Below are 24,753 nucleotides of genomic sequence, written 5' to 3'. Positions count from 1 at the left end.
CAGCTATTTCATGGATACTGTGGAGTTTAAGTCACTGTGAGTTGGCTTATAAAGAAGTAAAAGAAACATCTGTGGCTGTGGCTTTTGTCTAACCTATTAACACACAGCATCGACTTCAGCCTCCGCTTGTCATTTACCCAGCCAATGAGACTGAAAGGTCAGCCCACGTTTGCGTTACAGTGTAACCATCCTACTTTGAATTTGCAGAGCACCCGGAATCACTTATGATAAATGCAATGAAACAATGCAGTTGTCATCAGTTATAATTTCAACATGGAAATCTCATAATTGTGTCTAGTCTTGTTAGTATAAACATGTTTTACTGTCCGATTTTCATGTGTTACAGGTCCGGTCTAGGTTGCAGGTAAGTCTCATATAAAACAGGAGAAATGATGAGATGGGTGATGAACCGTGCATTTGTTCAGTGCAGCTTTACTCAGCCGAATAAAGAAGCTGCACAAGAGTAAACACACTGGGGCAGAATCAATGTTGTAACCAAGGCCTCAATATAGCCTCCGGTGGGCCAACTCTAGGTTTGTGAGGCAGTGTAACAAGGGATAAAGAACTGGCGGGAGACAGACGACTTGAAGAGAACGCTCTATATTAATGAAGGCAAAATACTAAAATATAACAATACAATTAACAAATAATAGCCGGCAAGAAACAAAAGAAAGATTTCACGTGGTAACTGGTACCATCCCAGGTAACCTGGTTCACTGTATTCCGCATCCAGTCAAGTCAATGGTCCAAGTGTCTCGGGTCCAAAGAGTCCAAAAAACAACGTCTCATCGGATACTTGCTCTCCGACAAGAAGGAAAAAAAAATATATCTACATCTATGTCTCGGGTGCACCCTTAGTTTTCCTATAGTCAGTGTTTGTGTGGTCCAGGAAAATCCTACCACACCGTGGATCTTGAGGGAAAGGTGGTGTCTTTCTCTTCTTGGCAGATGAATTCTAGAGTCTGGGGTGGCTCGCCATCTCCTCAAAGAGAGGAGAAACTCCAAAATCATGAAGTCCATCCGGAACACCACCAACAGGAAGGGGGGTAAAAAAAAACCAGCCTGCATGACAATAAACTCCCTTATTGCATACAGCTTTGATATTCAGCACATAAAACTCACATGTGAATATGTTTACATACAAATATGACCATATCTTCGTCCTCATTCCAAGTTTAGCACACTTTTGAACTCATGCAGCATTATAAATCTGCATAATATTTTCACTTTCACAGTGCATTAAATGGGATGTTTTAAACCCAGCCTTGTGAATTCTAATCAATTAACCAGAAAAAAGTATTTTCCAAGTCTTGCTGAATCATGTGTTAAATTCAGTGTACAATCAAAATCAATCAAGTTTTAATCAACTGAGTCTGTTTTAACTGCAAAATCACATTAACATTTTCAAATCAACATACAAAACTATGTTGAACAAAATGTTTTACAGTACACTTTTAGCTACAACTGCACAAATAATGTTCTTTTTACAGTGTGCTGGCAGCAGCAAGCAGCACTTCACCTGAGATCAATTAAGTGATAGAGAGGAAAAAAAACAAAATCATGAGCTTTTGCTTAAGTTGTAACATTACACTATTGCGGTAATCATAAAAGACATCTCTAAACCTTAATTAAATAACAGTTAAATCACCCAAAACATCACGTTTTGACAACTTCATCCGTGCATGTGTGACGCACACACACCAGGAAAATGAGCGTGACTACCATCCTTGCTACTTAAGCTAGCAGCGCTAACTTCCTCTTAACTCACCAGGACGGTCAAATGTAAGAAACTCAGGACCTAACGATCCCTGGTCGTCTTGCACGTTCCCTTTTTCTCATCCTTAACCAAATCCTCCGTTACAGGACACCCTAGTTGCCTCTGGACAACTTTTTTTCTCAACAATCAGGTGTGCTTGCTCAAGCTCACTCGATATGCTGCGGCCTCGCCCGTGTGAGGAGGCGGGATCTACTTCTCCATCCAATCGGATGAGAGTACCCATAGTTTTTAACCAATAAGTGAAAGAATGGCAAAACATACTTGACAGACAGGTAAATAAGCAAATAAGAAAAATGGCTCTGTAAAACAGAGCAAATAAATGATAATGAAATATACAAAAATAAATTCTGCAGAAAGGAAGAAAGAAAAAAAAACTTAAATCAGGAAGCTTAGTTCCACTGGGCTTCAATGTGCTACACTGCCTCCTATTAGTGATACAGTAGACACAGCAATCACTGCAGAACCATCCATGACTTAATGTGCACACATAAAATATTATTAAACAATAAAAATAAAACAGTGTGACCACATGTGTGCATCAAGGTGTCATTTGTTCTTCAAATCGTAACCCAGTTTTAATTCACTTGTTAAACAAATCATAAACAATCTTTGAAAAAGCTGCAAATGTGAATCAGAATTGTTTCCATGAACTGGTTTGGAAGTAACAAACTCAGCTGTGTGAAGTCACCAGAGGTGGGCAGTAAAGGCCTGACTGCTGCTGGTTACAATTCAGTAGAACATGTAGTTATTCTAACAGGCCACAGATCTGGAAAAGGAAAAAACAACTGAGGTGGACATCCACAAGAGCAGAGCTGTTTTAAGGAACATTCTTTGGGAAAATCTGCAATATTAAATGATTAATTATGTTATTCAGGGCCAACACAAAGTAACAAAAACTCATGCTCATTCCTAGCAAGAATTTAGAGTGTATGGTGGCAGGAAACTGCAGTACCCCGAGAGAACCCTTGCATACACGGGGAGAACATGCAAACTTCACACAGAAAGGCCACGGTTCGACTCTCCCCCAATATTAAATAGCACCTGGGAATAATATGCAGGTTAAATCAAATCAGTTTGCATCAATACTATACATTAACACTTTAATGAAAGGCCTGAAAACGATCAGAATCTAAGTAGAATAAAGTGTTTTTTGATGGATTCAGTTCACTGCTGTGTCAAGGCAGCTACATGCCTAAAATCAGCTTCTCTCACTGAAATAATCCCAAATGCAGATTTTTATTGTATGAGTAATAACTTTGTTTATTTCATAATGTATAAAAAATTATGTTTTAATTCCACAGATTAATCTCTTTCCATAACGCGTTAATTTTGCCCCATAAACAATAATGGTATTGGTCTCGATGTTACTAACCCGTTATTTACTTGACATCAGATCGATACCAAATCTTGCAATATCGCTCTCTGGTGAGACTTACTAAATTGTTCATGCATCCCTGATCTGCACCAAGTCTTCTGTGAAAGGCATAAAAATCACTGCAAGTAAAAGCCTAAACTTTTGTTTTCACTTCTGTTACCCTCTCTCATTCATGTCGAAATCAAAAGCAGCTGTAGGAATCCAGCCAGAACATCCAAACTTCTTACTTGGACTAAAAAAATATGGTTAGAAAACTCCTCAGCTTCTTTAAAAGCATAATCTTTTTTTAAGTGAAATAATTATTAGAGTTGTGGCTGAAGGTAGGAATGCAGACCAGTGGTTTTGTGTCATGAGTTTACTTCTTGTTCACCACTAGAGGTTTATTCTAGTCATTTAAATGTAAGTCACTTCTTTCTCCAAAGCAACTTGATCTGAAGGTGGTCAGGCAGTAGCATTAAGGGTCTTGCATAATGAGCCAAATGGAAGGTGTTAATATTCGTGCTCTCTGGGATTCAAATTCAGGTCTCCCGCATGGGAGACAGATGCCCTGCTAACTGAGCTATCCAAAAGCTGGTTGAGTGGTTAATATCTGCACAAGCTACACTTATCCCACTGCTGATTTCCATGTTCCTGGTTAATAGCACAGAAAGAGTTAAATTTTTCCTCCTTCCAGATGTTTTTTTCACCTGAGGGTGAAATGTATCAGGTGTTCATTTGTTTTTTAAACTGTACAATTCTTAAAGTTAATATCAAATTAAGACCACATTGGCTTTTGCACAGCTGCTCTTAATCAGGATTAATTGATCTACTTAGTGAAGCAACAGACAAATAATTTACTTCTCACTGAGTTTGTCTCAGTGTTTACGCTTCCTTAATTCATCAAATGTTAAACAGATGTTTGCTGTCAAACAGAGAACACAAATGATTATTCACACATTATTAAATGTTACAAAAAAAAAGAAAAAAACATTTGAAGTGAGGAGTTAAATGTGATGGATAACTGGATGTATCTGAGAGCCACATCATCGACAATATCAACAGCGTGATGTTGTGGTAACTCAAAGCTAACAAGGTTACAGCATTTAGCTGACTGCATTATCCTGATCCTCTCTGGATCTTTAGTTTGAGAATTTATAGGTCTCCAGATGATAAAGTTTCTTTAGAAATACCTTTTGCGCAGCATGAATGACAATAAAGATAATACAGAATGGCAAAAAATATTTTCTACCAGAAATTCAGGACCTGGGACATGCTTGCTTTTTTTTCTCATCAGCGTTCTGCACCGTCTGTGTATATACTGCTGCAGCATGACAGCACAACAAGCCCAAAAACTCAATACTGGAGGTCCACGCTAGAGCCAGTACAATATCCAGGATAGTGACCATAGCGATCCTGCTTTGATTTCCACTTGTTTTTGGGAAGTCTCCTCATCAACCCCTAAAACGTTTACAAGCCGTTGCCGACTGTTAAGACACGAGGGTCTGTGACTGTGCAGAAGATGGGAAGAATCATAAAGATGTTGATAGGTCTGAGAGGCACACTTCAAAACTATCCACCATTGTATTTACCTCTGACCTCGTGTTTATGCTCTTGTTTGCATGAGCACCTCTAGTGTTCAAATCAATATGGCAACTCGTGTATGCGACACGTTACCTCGCATCAATGCAAGCGGCCTACATGCCAAACAAACGCTAGGAAAACGTAGCAGCAGTGATATGTACGCAGATGCATTGCTAACAGTAAGTATACCCCAGCCCTAAGGCTGACTGTTGTTCTAGAATGACATATATACATGTTTAACAGGACCTGAAACAAGTATTTGTAAGAAAGACAGTAAATTCAGATTTTTGTTGAAATTAAAAAGAGTTATACTGGGTTGGCTGCCTTTTGCCTTTCTATCATCTCCAACCAGTCTAACCATTCTTCTCTGACCTCTGACATTAACAAGTAAGCTGCTGCTCACTGGACATTTTCTCTATTGCAGACCATTCTTTGTAAAACCTAGAGATGGTTGTGTGTGAAAATCCCAGTAGATCAGTAGTTTCTGATGCCACATTGAAAGTCACTTAAATCTCCTTCCTTCAGTGGACATGATGATGATGAGCATCAATATTAACCACGTTACATCACGTAAGCTCCATCTCTGTAGGGATGTGAGTTATATTTGGCTTTCATTGTAAAACTCTTTGCACTGACATTGGTGATGGCTTAATCTCATTGTATATGTGTATAATGACAATAAAAGGCATTCTATTCTATTCCATTCTATTCTAAATATGATATTCTGTAAATATAGACAGTTCTTTCATAATGTTGTTAGATATTGTGTTGAACATTGTGTTGATCAATACTGATCTAAGTTATTCTTAATTAACTTGTTTGCAGTAAAACACCTTAAAAACCATTTTAAACATTTAAATGATGCAGAAAAAAGGCTGGATTTTCCTTCTATATTGTCCTTTCACATTTATCATAATTTATTAAGAGAAGAGAGGCAGCACAGCAAACAAAGAACCACAATGACAGATTTAAGGAAACACTGGAACGTGACATTAAAAATGTCAAATCAAATGTCACAACAGCAGCGAGTGAAACGTCAGGAACTGAGAGCAGCATATGGCAGCGTCTTTGTGGAATGATGTAAATGGTGCGCTTCATCAGCCAACACATGGATCACACTGACAGAGAAAAAGACATTTCCATTGTGTTTCAGAAGGTGTGTAACTGCACTCCTGAGCATAGCCTGAACAAGTACCCAGCATTATACTGTATGAGCTGACTTGTAATGTGGTAGGTTGATCCAGGGCAGTAACCCGTCAGCATCTGAGCTGGAGTCCATCGGTATTCTGGTCCAGTTCTTCTCACTGAGCGATGTTGTTATCTGTGAGTGACGCAGCTCTATGTATACACTGCTGGACCCCAATTACCCCTGCCTGGCCGCTGTGCAGCATCTGGGAATGTGTCCGTTTCAATGCTGTCTTCTCACACTAACTGCTTTGAAGAAGAAGTCTGAGGTCCAAAAAGATATCTTTGTTGTCGGGGTTAAAGCAGCTGTTGGAGCTGCACTCTGTTGCTTTGAGTTATTAACAAGATGAAAACTCTGCAGAGGTTTCAAAGAAATATCATTAGTTTCAATTTCAAACATCTTAAAAAAGTTGAGATATGTGATGTTATTGATCCTTATTGAATTGGAGAAATACCCATCAGTTCAGTTCCCAGAGGCTGTAGCGCGGGAAGGTGGTGGTGGTGGGGGGCTGGGCTACTGATGGGTGGGGGCCCTTGAAAATCCTGGAATGAAAACTTTTTTTTTCTCTTTGGGCTCTTTGAAGAGAGAATGTATTAACAATAATTAATGCATTAACAATAATGACTGATGTTCTTTGAAGGACCTACCACCCCTCTAAATGTGTGCAAAATGGTTTATTACACACCTGTTCAGCCAGGGAAGAAAGTCATGTATTTCCCAATGAACGTCAAGTCTGGATACCAGAAAAGGGGGCAATAAATGTACAGAGTAAGAAAATGAAGTGAGGGGCTCCAGCTTCTTCTTTTACTTTTTAGAGAAGTGAGGTGAGCAGCACCTGAACTAACACACAGTCTGAGCTGATATCAGCAGCAGTTGTCTGTATGCAGCACGTTAGGATTCATTTAGGGACAACGCAATTAATTTCTATAAGAAATTCATCAAATTTGTTACCGCAAATAATTTGATGTTACGGGCCTTGCGATAAAAAACAGTTCCACTTTTTATCAATACTTTAGTCCTTTCCTAAAGATCAATCACGACATATCTGGTATCAGTGGATTCCTGTAATTACACTTTCTCTCAACAGTTACGCTCAGCTAGTGAAAGACGCCCAGTGCTCCCACCACAACCTGGCGCAAAATCAGTAGCTAGATTCTTCTCCTCTGTTGTCCCCCAGTGGTGGAACAATCTTCCAAACTCCATCCGATCCGCAGAGTCCTTAACCACTTTTAAAAGCAAACTAAAGACTCAGTTGTTTAAGGAGCATTTCCACACTTAGCTTAACTCTTCTACTCATCAGAATGCGTTAGAAAGATTTGTGCAGCTCTTTGGCTCAACTAAGTACTGAATAAGCTGAATAATACTTATGATATTGTGTGTTGAAATCATGACCCTGTAATTAAACAATGGACTATTGTAAGGGTGGCTGCATGGTGGTGTGGTGGTTAGCACCGCAGCCTCACAGCAAGAAGGTCACTGGTTTGAGCCTTGGCTGGGGGAAGGTTCAAACGGCGGTGGCCTTTCTGTGTGTAGTTTGCATGGGTTCTCGCTGGCTGACACAGGTTAATTGGTCACTCTAAAAATTCTCCCTAGGAGTGAGTGTGAGTGGTTGGTTGTCTCAATTTGTGTTGGCCCTGCGATGGACTGGTGACCTGTCCAGGGTGTACCCTGCCCCTCACCTGTTAAAATGTTGGGATAGGCTCCAGCTCACACGCCCAACCCATAATGGACTAAGCAGTACAGATAATGAATGACTATTGTAGGGAGGGGAAGACAAAAAAATGCACTGCTTCTAGCCTTACACGACAGCACCTGGGTCCAACTGGACTCACAGCAGTCTGACTACCACTTATTTTATAATGTGCCAACTTGTTAAATTGTTCTTACTCCCAGATGTAACTCGCTTTGGAGAAAAGCGTCTGCTAAATGACTGTAGAATAGAATAAATGAAAAAATGAAAATTGAATTTTATATAGTACCACACCCCCCTACACCACGAGGATGTGCATCTTAACATGCTTATGGGACCAGACTTCAAGTTCAGCAGCAATTAATTACCCGTTTGTACATAAATCTGCTTTTATGAATTTAAACTCACTGTGTGGGAATTTTTTGTTTATTTTTTGTTTATTTATTTATTTCTTTTCTTTCCCACCGCTGGCTGTGTCTATTTGCACACAACCTGTCAGTCATGACCTTTTATGGACAATTTTGGATGTTTACCTGCAAAGTAGGGCCAGCTGGTCTGTCCTCTCATCTTCTGAGAGATTGGCATTCATCCTTCAAAGAGGAAAGATAAAAACAATTTCACGGTCTACACGTTCATGAATCTGGTGGAGAATTTTCATTAAAATGTCTTTTAAGTACAAATTAAGAATAAATTTAAGAAGATTTCCATGATAACATTGGTGAATGAGTGAATGTGTACGGATTCTTCATACTTGCATTTAAACATGTTTTACATTTGAATCCAAAATGACTAAATGCTTGGCAACCAGCAACAACACTGAATGACACATGTGGTGGAAGATGCTGTGCATCTGCAAAGTGCAAATTTCATGTTAAATAGCCCACAAAGAGACATTAACATTTACCCTTCACACTTCAGATGTCATATTCTCCACTGACTTTATGTGCTGCTGTATATTCCTAGAAGAAAATATACAGTGTGTGCAGAATTATTAGGCAAATGAGTATTTTGATCACATTATCCTCTTTATGCATGTTGTTCTACTCCAACCAATTAAGCATATCGGGTGATGTGCATCTCTGTAATGAGAAGGGGTGTGGTCTAATGACATCAACACCCTATATCAGGTGTGCATAATTATTAGGCAACTTCCATTCCTTTGGCAAAATGGGTCAGAAGAGAGATTTGACGGACTCTGAAAAGTAAAAAATAGTGAGATGTCTTGCAGAGGGATGCAGCACTCTTAAAACTGTCAAGCTTTAGAGGTGTGATCATCGAACAATCAAGCGTTTCATTCAAAACAGTCAACAGGGTCGCAAGAAGCGTGTTGAAAAAACAAGGCGCAAAATAACTGCCCATGAACTGAGGAAAATCAAGCGTGAAGCTGCCAAGATGCCCCAGCTTTGCCATATTGCAGAGCTGCGACATCACTGGAGTGCCAAGAAGCACAAGGTGTGCAATACTCAGGGACATGGCCAAGGTAAGGAAGGCTGAAAAACGACCACCACTGAACAAGACACACAAGATAAAACGTCAAGACTGGGCCAAGAAATATCATAAGACTGATTTTTCTAAGGTTTTATGGACTGATGAAATGAGAGTGAATCTTGATGGGCCAGATGGATGGGCCCGTGGCTGGATCAGTACAGGGCAGAGAGCTCCACTCCGACTCATACGCCAGCAAGGTGGAGGTGGGATACTGGTATGGGCTGGTATCATCAAAGATGAGCTTGTGGGACCTTTTCGGGTTGAGGATGGAGTCAAGCTCAACTCCCAGTCCTACTGCCAGTTTCTGGAAGACACCTTCTTCAAGCAGTGGTACAGGAAGAAGTCAACATCGTTCAAGAAAAACATGATTTTCATGCAGGACAATGCTCCATCACACGCATCCAAGTACTCCACTGCGTGGCTGGCCAGAAAAGGCCTAAAAGAAGAAAAAATATTGACATGGCCTCCTTGTTCACCTGATCTTAACCCCATAGAGAACCTGTGGTCCCTCATCAAATGTGAGATCTACAGGGAGGGAAAACAGTACACCTCTCTGAACAGTGTCTGGGAGGCTGTGGTTGCTGCTGCAAGCAATGTTGATCGCGAACAGATCAAGACACTGACAAAATCTATGGATGGCAGGCTTTTGAGTGTCCTCACAAAGAAAGGTGGTTATATTGGTCACTGATTTGTTTTTGTTTTGTTTTTGAATGCCAGAAATGTATATTTGTAAATTTTGAGTAGTTATATTGGTTTCCCTGGTGAAAATAAATAAGTGAAATGGGTATATATTTAGTTTTTGTTAAGTTGCCTAATAATTATGCACAGTAATAGTCACCTGCACACACAGATATATCCTCCTAAGATACTAAGACTAATAAAGCCCCACTCCAACTTCCAAAAATATTCAGCTTTTATATTTATGAATCTTTTGTGTTCATTGTGAACATAGTTGTTTTTCTATAATTAAATTAATCCTTAAAAATACAACTTGCCTAATAATTCTGCACACACTGTAAGTGTGTCTGGGTGGGTGCAGAAGTCTCTTTCTCCTCCCAGAGATCAAGATGTAAATGATGGCGTACACACTGAACACAAACAGGAAATATGAGGAAGCTGTTGTTGCTCTCTAATAGATCAGCATATGAATCAGAGTAATAGATGGATAGTGGTCAGAGGCATTTGGTAGAGTGGTAGAGTGCTCTGCAATCAATGAACTCTAATTATACCTGTAAATGTTGGCCATTCACTCTGTGCATCTCTGACTCTGTTTGTTGCTTCATTTTATGTTTTTCCGCCGTCTGTCTCAGTGAATCTCACCAGTCATGCAATGTTAATGATGTGCTTGACTTTAACCTTCCTCTTGTGTTAGGGTCGGCACCGACCCATTTTTAGGTGTTAAAGAACTAGGAGTAAAAGAACCACATAAATATGTCTATTTCACCAAGGCTTTTTTACTTTGTTAGGATCCTATAATTCATCAAAATGAAGCCCAAAATAAATTAAAAAAAAATCTCTAAATTATAACACGCTCTTGTAGAAATTTTAACCTTTGTGTTGTTAGGGTCGGTGTTGACCCAGTTGTAAAAATAAGATTATAAAACAATACTTAGAGCCAAAACTGAAACCATAAGTGCACTGTTAACCAACACACTGACAGCCAGCTCCTCCTTTTTGAAGCTTTAGAGGTTTCTCTTTTTGCATTGTTTTCCTGTTTACCTGCACACAAACAAAACCAACAAAGCTGCATGTCCAGTGTTCAGTATGGAACTGGCGACTAGCAGAGTTCACATCTCTTAATTTACAATATGTGAAAATGAGAAGAACATGTTCACTGAGCCAAGTTCTGGAAGATGTTTTTGGTGAAAATTAGCAAAAAAAAAAAAAGAAAAAAAAAGAAAAGGTGATATGGATAAGTAGCTTTCTGAGGAGGAAGAAAATGTGGAGTATCATCCAGAAGACACATCTGATGAGCAAATGTCATCAAAATGACCCCTGAAATCACAAGGTTTTCTGTTACAAGTCAGCGACATGAAGATGTTTCCACTTTTTGGCCTTTTTTTTGAAGCAAATGTACCTGGGTCAGAACTGACCTGTAACACCACAGATGTTACCATTGTTAATAATTACAAAAAGAAAAAATAAATTAAAGTAATTTAATCAAGAAATGTGTTCTAATATCCCTCAGTAATAGATAACACAACAACCTTCTGTTTATTTATATGATTGTTATGAGGTTCTTTTACCATCTTACTGATAAACTGAAGAAAATGTCCCAGCGGCCCAAACCAAAACCATTAAAATAAATATTTTCATGAATCAAAAGGCCTTGCAAGGTAACCAAGAAATAAAAAAAGAAACTGGATGATAGATAACTGTTTTTGTGTATTTTACAGCTGATTTAAATACACAGGTCAAAACCGACCCATTAACATAAGAGATGGTAACAGAAAGCTGGCACGAGAGGAAGGTTAAAAGGGAGATTTCAGTTTAGAAAAATAATGAAAAGCATTCAATCCTTCCAGAGACCTCTGTGTCCAGGGTTGCATTCTGCTGTTGATCGCAAGTAATGTGGTACAAAAAAACCTCATGAACTAAATTATTCTAACAGTAAAGTAAACCTTGAGTGATTCCAGAAGCAGAGCGCAGATAAACCAAGGAAATAAAAGGTACAAATAAATCTTAAAATAAGAGGCCATTAATGCAGGAACATACAATTTATCAGGTCCACAGAGTGCAGCAGCAACAGCCCATCAGGCATAACAAAGCAACGCAGCCACATGTCTCAATAATCACTGCCTCTGGCATTCCAAATTATTTACACGATCAGAAAAGATGTGGTCTCGCCATCGTCTTTCATGGTGTGTATGCCTCCTACTTGCAACAATCACTGCAGCCATTTGTGTGTAGAGTTGTGCCAGTTTGCAGCTGCCTTTCAAACCTGCTAAATATAGATGCAAAATTAGCCAGTGCAGAGACGCCCATATTGCATATTAATCAAGGGCCAATGTGCAAAATGGATTGTGAGCATTATTTTGTCCATTTCACAGATGCAATCCTCAGTGTGGTGATTAGATTTTTGTGTTAGCAAGTAATTGGACAGGTGGACCGGATAGAGTGGCTGGTGAGTACTACTATAATGGGGCTGCTGAACCCCCACTATAGTAGATTCAGAACCAGGAGATTTAGAACGAGTAAGAAGACGTATCTGGTACCACCAATCTTTGAACTGAGTTTTAAAAGATAAAACCAAATTTTTCTAATCAACTTTAACTTCTCTGTTGTTTCTCTGAATCTACAGGACATTTAAATCATGGGAGACAACACATTAAACATCTGTGCACAAAGCTGATGGGTATAAAATTCATACTTATTGCAAACATGTTCTCCTATTTATCAGCATAGCATGGCTGACATCCATAAACTGCTTAAAAAAAATCTGTCTCAAACACCCAAGCCTTATCGACATGTACACGGATATGTCTAAATTCTGAGGATTGTTTTTCTCCTCCTTTCTACAACAAAATCCAGTCCACACAGCACATAGAGGAAAGTTCCTCTGCGACAGGTAACTGTGTAAGTGTTACACCTGTACTTGTCTTGATATTTTTAACAATCCAGAGGCGTTCCCTCTCATGCATGACCTCCCCTTACCTCCTAATACTCCAGTGTCTGCACAAATTTTCTGACAGCACTGACAGCTTTTCATTACAGACGCCTCCCCTCAGTGTGCAGACAAAGCAGCTTATGAAAAGACAGATTTTTTTTCCTTATTCTGCAGCAACAAGCGCTTCTTCAAGTCATCCCACAAACTAGAGGTCAGTTTATCATCCAATCCCAGTCATGCTAAGATATGTTCAGATGGTTGGCGCAAGACTATCTTATGGATTAAAATCTAAACCCTACAGGGCCCAAAAGATCTAGTACAGAACACTCCAGAACCCTTAGATGTTCTATGTCCACAAACCTCCATGTGTGAGCCACTTTGGTAGTATAAAGACCACCTACTTATTATGAAACATTGGACATGTTCAGCCAGGATAACCAGGAAATAATCGCTTATCTTAGTTTTGTAAAACAGATATTGGAGATTAAACCTGCAGGAAAACAGAGTAACTGTATTATCTTGTGTGTTAATGAGTGTAAGTGATGCACTAAAATGTTTTCCAGCTAAATGAAGAAAAATCTGAAATTATTGTCTTTGAATTCAAAGATGAGTATCCAAAGATAAGTGCTCAGCTTTAATCATGATAAAAACAGGAGATCAGTCCAGATATCTTGGTGCCATTTTGGACTCTGAGCTACATTTTAACAGACATCAAAGCAAGAACCACATCAGCCTTTTCTCTAAAAGAAAGTCACTGAGACAAAAGCAACTAATACTAAATGCTGCTGCTCGTCCTCACAAAGACCAAAAAAATGGAACATATAACTTTGGTTCTCACTGGCTTCCTGTGGGAAAAGAAACTGATTTGAAAATATTTCTGCTGGTGCACAAGACTCTGAATGGTTCTGGTCCAAAGTAAATATCCAATCTGCTGACTTCATATCAGCACCGAGACTTCTAAGATCATCTGGGTCAGGTTTGTTTTCCATTTTGAGAGTTTAAATTAAACAGTTTAGTTTATTCTTCTCCTAAAACCAAAAGTCTGATCAGAACAATCAGAACAAGCCAGAGAACTACCCATCTTCATGGTAGAGGCCCTGCCTAACACCCAGGAGGACTGGACCACCCTGGACAACCACCCACTGTGGGTCAGCACCCTGCGGTGGGTGGTTGACTTCAGTTACACCAGTGATCTGATCTTCCAACACAACCTCAGAATAATAAACATGGGGAAGAGGGGAAGATCGTAGATGTTTTTATACTGATATTGTTTACTGTTACAGATTTTATTGTGGAGTAAAGATCCAGGATTCAAGGGACACTGGACAAGCCTCCGCAGTTATGTATTATTTCTACATTTCACCTGGTGAAACACATTTTTAAAGTCACACTATGTAACTTCCAGGATGCCGTGCGATGTTGCAGCTGAGTTTTGCTTTATGCACCACATCACACACTAGCAAGCAGATAAACACTGTCTATTTTGACACCCCCTCCCCATGGCAGATTCAGTAAGAGGACATTATCGAAGAAAGACAAGAGTCAAGATAAGACTGTCTTTTACTAGCTGGAGAGAGCTCAGAGCACAAGATGGATGCAGAATTAAGCATTGTTAGGAAAATCTGCCAAAGTTCTGTAGAGCCTCTTTAACACTTAAACTGAACCAAATAGCAGATGATCCCATATGAGACTGAAAACACTGAGATTGCACCAGCAGGGTTTCAGTAAAATTCTGCTAGTTTTAGTTATTTTTGCTACAGTTTCGAAAGCACGTCAGCTCCAGACGGTACTTCACACACCTGATCCAGCTCAGCCATGGTGGCTTGTAGGCTAATAATGTAGCAGCTCAGGGGATAGAAAGTTCCAGAGAGATTCTCATGCCTTTAGCTAAGCCATTAATCTCCAGTTTGTATTCATGTCAGACTGAGCTGATCAATACGGAGTATCCTCTCCTGCTTCCACTACACACTGCACACTTCTTCTGTGATTCCTCTGGGGAGGCTGAGCAGGTCTGCAGCTCAAAGAGGACAGAAAAAAAGTCCATGTTTTCTCAGTCGTCATCTGGATCCATGTGTTGTCAACCAGGTGCTGAGAGTAAAGCAGAGTTTTGGCATGCGGAGTACTCCTACAGTTTAGATAAGAGGGGAAAAGGTTCCAGAGTTTTTCTCTAAGATTTACATGTGCAGTGCAGATCCACACTCTGTTCATTAGTATTCATGCTGCTCCAAGCTAATCAACATGAGGTCCCTCTTTATCCTCCTCTTTTCTCACCCTAATTTGTTTTCTCCCCCTCTGTCCAAGACCTGCGAAAGTCAAGGGGAAGCTGTCTCTCTTCCTTTCTATGTTTCACTCAATGTCTCACTTTCACCTTTTTTTTCTCTTTTTAACTCGTCTATCTCTCCTGTTTTTATCTCCTGTCAATAAAATGATGTCACAGCTCGAATAGAATAAAAACATTAAAATGGGTGGTGGGGGAGGTGCTCCATGAAACCATGTTGGTGTGTGTGTCAGTGTGTGAAAAATGGAGCAGATTCCTCAGTCTTAATACAAAAGGCTGAGGGCCATTAATCTGGTTCTGTGTCAGCAATGGAGCCGGAACAGGCCGGTTTCACAAATACACAAACTGAAGGTGTGAAACTTTATTTTTCCTCACCATCCGATTCAGTTTGGTTTCACTTGGTACTGATTCAAACGCTCAAAATTTAACAATACATCTGTACATTTTAGACATACCGTCTGGCACATATCAGTCACCCACCTGGGATTAGTTTGCCTCAGAGTGCACGTTAGCGTCTTCTGTCAATAATTAAATGTTGGAACCAGGAAAACAAACAGCAGGAATGCTTAAACTCTGTTATCTTCGAGGAAGGGTGTAAACAGCACATGACTAATTAAAGGTGACCATTTATCTGAAGCACAAAAGACAAAAAACATGGGCATTAAATAATTCACAATTCTTGTTTTCAGGGGAATTATGTATTATGAATTATCTTCTGCAACTGCAGAAGAAGAAATCAGTTGGCAGACAACACAAGTACACTTGTGTCAACATTATCAGGTCCACCTTGCTAGTACCAGGTTGGACCCCATTTTTCCTTCAGAACTGCCTTAAAGCTGCAGTAGATGATGTTTCCTGGAGCTCCAGAAAGGCAGAATTTGAAACACAGCTGAGAAAATGCCGTCCTCTTTCCTCACAGCTCTTTCCAAAGCTTATAGCTAGCAAGTCATTTTACATGACAATCTTTTTTTTATTTATTTTTTTTAATGTCTTATTAATTAATTAATTATTGTATTTCTTCCTTTTGAGGTGAAAACAGTGAAAGCCTTGACGACTCTGAGTCCGAGCATGTGCCAGAGCCGAGCACATCAACTTGAATAAGAGTCGCGGGAGCTCATGCTTCATCATAGCTTGTTATAATGACTGCTACATGAACCAACTGAATGCTATGTTACCATCTTTAAATTCAGCTATTTATATATATATTTTTTTCACCAGGGAATTTCAGATCCATCATGATTTTTCCTGGTGACTTCTTTTTTTCTTCTTGCCTACACAGTGGGCTTTGTTGACTTTCCAGGTGTGAAACAAAGAATGTTCTATTAAAATGAAAGGAATTAAAAGCCTCAATTTGGATCAAGCACAAAAAGGGTCACAGCTATGCTTGACCTGAGCCTGATGTTGCACCTTCTGCAGGAGATATCTGGAAATGCTCTTAGAACAGGTCCACCCACAGCAGGTCAACCATTTTGGTGCCAGTGTCATAACGGGCAGAGAAATGCCTTCCAATATTAGATAAGCGCTGTAAGCAACATACAGACTCTTGTGTTTCCATGCTCCCTTGTGTGGTGGCATTTATTTTGCAGCAAGGGATCCTCTGGCTTGCCAGACGCATCTGGAATGACATCGAGCAGTTGATGAGCTTCCAGACTCCGGCAAAAGTGACAGTTCGATTTGCAGCATATAGGCAGTTTGTCTGGCAGTACGGAGCACCAGGGCATGGTAACGATGTTGTTTCTGGAGAATTCAGCACACATTCCCAGATCAACATGGACAATATTGAGGATTCATCCCTCGCAGACTATAAATAAAGCTGCACAAATCTGAAGTGCCCCTCTCTCTCTCTCTCTCTCTCTCTATATATATATATAGAGAGAGAGAGAGAGAGAGAAAGAGTATTTAATGTTTTTATGGTATTGCAAATATTCTCACCAGTCCCCCTGCTCACTTGCTCCTGCCATAGCTGCTGGGTGGTTGGGGAAGGGACACCTGAAGAACTCCATGCTGACATGGATCATCTTGTCTCATGGTTCTGGTCCACGTTATTCTCTCTGTGGCCGGCAGCCTTTGCTGCAGTATGGCAGTCTGAGATGTTGTTGTAGTCCTTCTCCACTTTCATGGTATACATACAATACTTCCATGATTTCTTGACACTTTATAGTACCTGATATAACACAGCATTTAAGTTATTGAGAATCTACCATGACTCAGCATTTCACCTGCAGAATAAAATGCTATGAGGTTCTTACTGATCTATGGTCTATGACTGGTATATAGACATGGTGGTTGTTGTTAAGGCCAGCCAGTATAGTCCAGGCTACATACACTGGTGAGAAGAAGCTACAGTCCTTTCTTGCATACATCAAAATATGTTTGTGGAAGGATTCCAGCTCAGCACTGGACCTGTAATTTACAATTTTTACAAAGTTATGGTTTATGGTATGGTTTATCTCTCTGCAGTTAGTGACAATTACATGCATAGAAGGAAACATGGAGCTACACCAATTTACCTGCAAGTTTATATTTGTGAAAATTACTTAGCCATCGTTCATCCAGAGCAATATCTTTTAACCACTGGTGTGCAATGGAACCCTTTTCCCCCATTTTGCTGGGGAAACTAGCATAGCGTGACCACCAGCTAATTAAAAAGAGTAGTTATTTTTACTGGTCAGCCATTTGAGACGTCATGTTACTAAAGCTAACCATTCATATTATCGTAATTTCTCTCATGTATGCAACACAAAGCAGATACAATTCAGTAAAATTTGCCAGAAAATCTGCATAGTTGTCTACAGTCTTGCAACAATGCCAGAAGTGACTGTAGATGTCTTTTGACCGTGTTTGTAAAATGGAGCATCCCTTTTGCTGCCCTGCCTGGACAATGTTGAAAATAATTTGTTTAATTTTAGTATTCCTTAACAACCCATTTTATCACTTACTGACTAAAAAGAATGTCAAAATCATTAACTGCATGTATTTTTGTCCAAGCTTTTAGAGTCATGCATATGTCCAGTGTGTGGTAGTCTCCACTAGTGATGCTCACATATATAAAATAATCTTACCTGCCCCTAACCTGCCTCGCACAACCAAACCAATTCTACAACTGCCCTGCTGCTATTAAATACAAGCTATATGCAATTAAAAGCTGATTTTATTTAGCCTGAGTGGAACTGGCAATTGTCAACAACAATTGATGTTCAAGACAGCAGGTGGAGATTTGTGACATGGTGCATTATCCTGCAGGAAGTAGCATCAGAAGATGCTACACTGTGGTCACAAAGGGATGGACATGGTCAACAACAATACTCAGGTATTTTGTGGTGTTTAAACCAGACACAATAATACTAAGGAGCCCAATGTGTGCAAAGAAAATACCCACCTCCATCATTACACCACCAGCAGTAGCCTGAAAAATTGACAACAAGGTAGGATGGATCTGTGTTTTTGTTTATTTTTTTTCCACCAAATTCTGACCCTACCATCTGACGTGGAGATGAAATGAAGTCAGACCGGGAAATGTTTTTTCATCTTGTCATGTCAAGTTTTGGTGAAGCTTTGTGAATTGTAGCGTCAGATTCCTGTTCTGAGTTGACAGGAGTGGCACTCGTTGTGATCTTTTGCCGATATTTTCTCTTCTTCAGACCATTCTCTTTAAACCCTAGAGATGGTAGCATGTGAAAATCCCAGTAGAACAGCAGTTTCTGAAATACTCAGAGCAGAAACCATGCCACGTTCAAAGTATCTTAAATCCTCATTCTGATGCTCAGTTTGAACTTCAGCAAGTCGTCTTCACCATGACTACATATATAAATGCTTTGAGTTTCTGCCATGTGATTGGCTGATCAGATATTTGTGTTAACAAGCAGTTGAACAGGTGGAGCTGATGAACAGGAAGTGAGTGTAAATGCAGTATATATTGTCCTTTGTAGCCTCTAAAGTCAGCAATTAAATAGTTAACAACTACGCTACCTCCTTTGCACACAGACACACATTATCAAAGCTCCGCCAACTGCCCCGATCCCCAGTGTTCCCCACTCCCTGTCCAGTTCCCATGCATTCCTAGTGGCCTCAGAAACCCAATATGTCCCATTGGTTTGTTCCATAGATCCACAGTGTGGCCTTTCCGCTGTGCCAGCTGCCTTCTTTTCCTTCAGCCAAATGGAATGTTAAGCCCCACTTGTGGCTAGCTTTGTCCCCTGTCATGCAAAGCAAACAAAAGGCAAAGTGGCTTTTCATTGTATTAGGTTTTCCAATACCCCCAAATCCCCCCTCACGCTCATTCTTTCCACTGCTGCTGTGCACATTTCTTTGTGACAGCAAAGTGTTTGAGCACCAGCCTGCATTGAGCTACACATGCATGGACCTGCAGATGTTGGACAGCAGGTATTTGCATGCAAAGGAGCTTGCACATAAATAAACATGGTCACACAACACCCTCCTTTGAGTCGTACCTGGCAGATGCAGCCGGTCGACTCCTTCTGCCATTCTTCTATTGTTAGAAGCTATTTTCTGGTTCATCAAATATTCATTTCTCTACATCAGGATCAAAAGTAAACCCTTTTATCCACCCACACTGACAATTACACTAGACTATTAGTCTTTTTTATTTATTTAAAATCCATTAGCTTTTCTGCGGGTAAGCGAAACAACATTTAATCTATAAAAAGGAGTGTTGTGTATATATATTTACAACAAATTTGTTTCACAGTGCAGATGTCTTCAGGCCAGTTATTCGGAAGTCAACAAGAAAAGAAACATGAGGGCAGGAAAATGCTCAGAAATGCTATCTTTGGCTATGGGTAAGCCTTCATTCAAGCAAGATTGATCTGTAGGTGAGCAAGGTCAGGAAGCCTTACGGAACTTTTAATGGATTGGAAACAATGACGTAAACACTTTTCCAAGAAGTCAGCGATTTCATGTTAAACCTACACTTATCAAAATAATTTATAGGAGATGGTTTGGACTGCAGAATAAATTCTGGATCATCTTGCATCTGTAAAGTGGACCATGTGGTCACATGTGGAGGAAGAAAGAATGAAATTTTAGGTCTCCATTCACTCCTTTGCTGTTTTCACTAAGGTGAGAGGTGTTGAGGTGGGGATGAAGGTCAGCCCCTCTAAGTTAGAGGTCATGGTTCTACCCGAGTTGGGAATGAATCTTTGCCTCAGGCAGAAAGGTTTAAGTATCTCGAGATCTTGTTCACAAGTGATGGTAAGATGGAGTGAGAGGTGGACAGATGGCCTCATCAAGATTATTGAGGGAGTTGCATCAGTTTGTTGTGGTAAGCTTAATTTAATTTAATTTACTGGTCAATCTACTTTGCGACCTTTACCTATAGTCCTGAGCAGAGCTTTAATTACCGCCAACCAACGTTTTTGGTATAGATGGCTGGTTACGATAAAAGAAAGGAGATAGGGGAGAATGATGATGACTAACGAGGTGGTAAAAGTTGAGCGCTTGCATACAAATAGTAGAAATAGGCTGAAATGAACCTATTCGGAAGGTTGTTGGGCTCACTCTGAAAGAGTTCACACATCCAGAGGGAGCTTGGAGTAGAGTTACTGCTCCTGTATGTCTGATTAGGATGCCTCCTGGTCGCTTCCATTTGGAGGTTTTCCAGGCACGTCCTTCTAGAAGAAGACCACGGGGCATACCCGGGACCTGTTGGCGGGATTATATATCCCTTCTTGCCTGGAATGCCTTGGGATCCCCCAGGAGGAGCTGGAGAGTGGGAGGTCTGTGTCTCCTCCATGAACATGTCATGGATAAGTGGGGGGGAAAAAAAAAAAAAAAAAAGGATGGACAGTGTTGAGATAGCTGACAACAAACAACAAATGGATTTTTCTTTTTTTTCCTTCGGGCTGTTGTGGTGGACCTCCAAAAATCTTAGCGAACTTTCCACTGAAAGAAATGAAAGAGGTGTTTTGTTCAGTGGTATTTTGACCAAAGCTCTAAAAACATGCAGAAATATTTTATGTTAAACTTCTTGTTCTGTTTGGCTCTAAAAACACTGTTTTAAAAAGTCTGAGGTGCATTGAAAAATCTAAATATCATAATAGAAAGACTGTAGGTAGATGTAGGTGATGTAGATGTAAAGTATTTTATGTTTTTAATGAGGCACTGCTGAACTTTGGCAGATTTTTTTCAGTGACATTCCTTAAGGACGACTAACTTGGCATCCATCTTGCCATCTTTCTCATCCTCGGGATGGTGCTGGGCAACAATAGCTCCAGGAATGTACATCAAAAATGTCAATATGCCATCAAACTGAGTCTGAAATTCATATGCTTAAGGTCAGTAAGTTACATAGTGCTATTTTAAGCCCAAATGACAATCCTTTCAAACCCGTTTTTATTTTACTCCATCATGAAACCAGAAAAACTGGAGAATCAAACTGAAAACACTAGACATATTGCTATACATATTTCAGTCTGACAAAAAAAGTACACAAAGAACATTAAGTGTTAAAAAAATTAATGTCCGTTCATCTTCTTTGACTTGTCTGGGATCAGATCTTGGTAGCAACAGATGGATCAGGGTATGTCAGCCATCCGTCTCCCAGCAACACTGCATCTCCTACTGAGGCATCCGGAGGCGTTCCCACGCCTGATGAGTTATGTAACCCCCCCCCCCCCCCCCCCATGAAGGTCATCTTGTCTCCATTTGTCTGCAGTTCTCACATATTGGAGAACAGCTGAGATGAATAGTTTATTTCTTTATTTAAACAGCTTTGAATTTGATTAAAACATGTTTAAAAAAAAACATGTTTTCTACAGAGTTAAAAACCTACACGACTCGATTATTTATAATGCAGTTTATGAAGTGTAAACTAACAGTGTGGGGGTGTTCACAGAAAAAATTACGATAACAAAATGTGTAAAGTTTGCTTTTTATATGTTGCCACTGCAAAACACACCAACTAAAAAGAGGCCAAATATTCCATAAAGTTGCACAATGTAACTTTGTGATGAAATATATATATATATATATATATATATGCATTTCTGATTTGTTCTGAAGGCACACTGACATTAATTATGTACATTTCGGGAGCTTTCATTGCCCAGCAGCATCCAAAGGCTGAGAAGCCACAATCCACATCTCTGTGTTCCAGTCAGGAACATCTCATTACAGATTCAGTTTATGTTCTGCGTCACATGCCAGCACCTGGATAGCAACATATTGGCTGTTTTGAAAGCACACTCTGATTGAAAAATGTCTTGCATATTTTGAAATTATCACTATGAACTATTGTTGGGATGCTGGTGGAGAGGGATACTTGGTTTCAATTTTCTGAGGAAGTGCCTCTTCTGCGGGGCCCTTTTCACCACTACTGAGGTGTTTTCTACCGTGTGAAATCATCAAAGATCTGTGCTTCAAAAATCTTGATGTTCTCCACTGTCTTCCCTGTACGACACCTGATGCTGTGGGGTGCGTGTTGTAGTTGTACCTCCCAAAAATTGATCATCATCTACTTAATTTCTTCCATGCTAAGCACCAGGTTCCTTGACTCTGCACCAGCTCACAAAGCAGCAGATTTTGAGAAAAGTTACAACAAAAGATGAAGTGTTTTGTTTCACTGCATCATTGAAAAATTTTATTGCACCTGTTGCAGTGACAATAAAGTTCATTCATTCATTCATTCATTCATTCATCTTTTTTTTAATGTAAAAGCATCTTAAATTCATGTAAAATATTTTTCATTTAATTTATTCTACTACCATTAATTCAGATATATTCCATCTGATATTGCAACACTTGTACAACCTGGCAGAGTGATCTTGAAGCTGCAACGAAGCATTCAATCAGCAGCACAAAAAAGAAAAGAAATTCAGATTATTTGATCATCATCGGATCTGGATGGAAACTCCACCACAGTGAATTATCCTGTCTGCTCTCATCTCAGACATTCTGTTGCAGCATTTTCATGTAGAAAAATGTTTGTCTTCCACCACAATGATGCAGTGCTACAAAACAGTTTTCCACCACTTTGATGTAGAACTTTGGAAAGAGTCATGGGTAGTCTATTGTAGTGTTTTTACACACATCTGCATGTTCATTACCAGAAACAGGAAGTAAAGTTGTTGATATGTATGTATATCAGGTTATACAGAGGAACAATGTGATTTATCAAAGTTGCACTAAAATTGTGGTTATTTGTGCAAAATTTTTCAAAAAGATTTCCAGAATTCATGAGGACTAACTGAATATGTGTTAATAGTAGTGATCAGGGAAGACCTTGCAGAATTCAGCAAGACAATGTTAAACTACATCCTGCATCCACCACAACAACATGGCTTCACAGGAGAAGAGTCCGGGTGCTGAACTGGCCTGCCTGCAGTCCAGATCTTTCACCAGTAGAAAACCTTTGGAGCATCATGTAATGAAACAGCCAGCAAAGAAAGTCCAGAAAGTCTAGAATCCTGCATCAGATGAAAATGGGACAACATTTGTCTAAAACTTCAGCAACTGGTCTGCATACCCAGATGTTTATAAACAGTTGTTAAAGAAGAGGGGATGCTACACAATGCTGAACATCACACTGGAAATAATTTTTAGAGATGAGTTGCTGCCATCAAATTCAAAATGAGCTCATATTTTCCATGACATGGTAAAACGTCTCAGATTAAATGTGTGATATGTTGCTTATATTGGGAATAAATTGTGGTAAAGTATGAGCTTTGCCAATAATTTCATTCTGCTTTTATTTACATTTTACACAGTATCACAACTTTTTGGGGAATCTGAAAATACACAAATATATACAAATATATAAAACTGAAGAGCCACATTCTGTCCTCAAACACGTGTTGCTGCTGTTTCACAAAGCTCATGACCAAAGAACTGATGACCAAAACATGTGATGCACCCCTAAAAATGCTATGTTTCTGAAAAAAGTCCAATCTCATTTAAAACCTCTTAAGCATTTCAAGCCGTTTTTTTATCCAACCATCCATTTTCAGCTACTTATCCAAGATCAGGTCACAGGGGCAATGGGCTAAGCAGAGATCTCCTGGCCTTCCCCCCTCCACAGAGGCATTCCCAAACCAGCCGAGAGATAATCTCTCTATCGGGTCCTGGGTCTGCCCTGAGGCCTCCTCATCCCCTACCTCCTCCTGCTGTTTTTGTGTCATGGTTTGACTCTGTAGCCTCCTTTTTTCTGTTGTTGAGGGGAACAGCTGAGGAAACCAGATAAAGGAAATGTTATCAGTTTCTCATTTTACCCATGGGACTATACCTGAAGCCAGTTTATTATGGCCTTCTCATCGGTGGAAGAGATGGAGCGTTGGATAAAACGACTGGAAGTTTTTAGAAGATTCTTTAACACCAGGCTTTTTTTAGGCCATAAATGATTTACATTGTTTCAGACAGTTTTCATAGAGTGACAATATTGCAAATGCTCAGTTTATATATTGCTTTTGTTGTCAATCTGCCACCTTGAAGCTGTAGTGGGAGATGCAAGTGTTTTCCCTGCACTTTATTCCAGTCACTGCTTTGTAACATCACTGCTGGGGTAATAATGGCCGGCATTAATCAAGATCAAAAGTGCTGATGTTAGATCATTAAAAAAGTGCCCCAGGCTATCTCTTTTCATAATGACCTGAACTGAAGAGCTGGTCCCAGAGCAGCACTCCTGCTGCCCTGGTGAAAGGAAGCAAAGCAGTCGGTGTGATTGAGTCTGGGAGGTTTCCATCGCCCTCCTCTCTGCTCATCATGGGTTCTGTTTGCATGTCTAACAAACACAAAATTACAGGTTTATTGTTCTTAGAGTTGGCAGATAATCGACACACA

General features: G+C 39.8%; 1 long non-coding RNA gene across 1 annotated transcript; it reads left to right on the top strand.

Moving 5' to 3' along the window:
- Nucleotides 1–725: 725 nt before the first annotated feature.
- On the top strand, nucleotides 726–23,327 carry LOC121637099. The gene is made up of 3 exons (XR_006009799.1): nucleotides 726–737; nucleotides 5,776–5,782; nucleotides 23,186–23,327. It is a non-coding gene; the product is annotated as an uncharacterized LOC121637099 (long non-coding RNA).
- The last annotated feature ends 1,426 nt before the right edge of the window (nucleotides 23,328–24,753 follow it).

The sequence above is a fragment of the Melanotaenia boesemani genome, chromosome 3 (assembly GCF_017639745.1).
Source record: "Melanotaenia boesemani isolate fMelBoe1 chromosome 3, fMelBoe1.pri, whole genome shotgun sequence".
Lineage (NCBI taxonomy): Eukaryota > Metazoa > Chordata > Actinopteri > Atheriniformes > Melanotaeniidae > Melanotaenia > Melanotaenia boesemani.
This window is presented reverse-complemented; position numbering and strand designations above follow the sequence as displayed.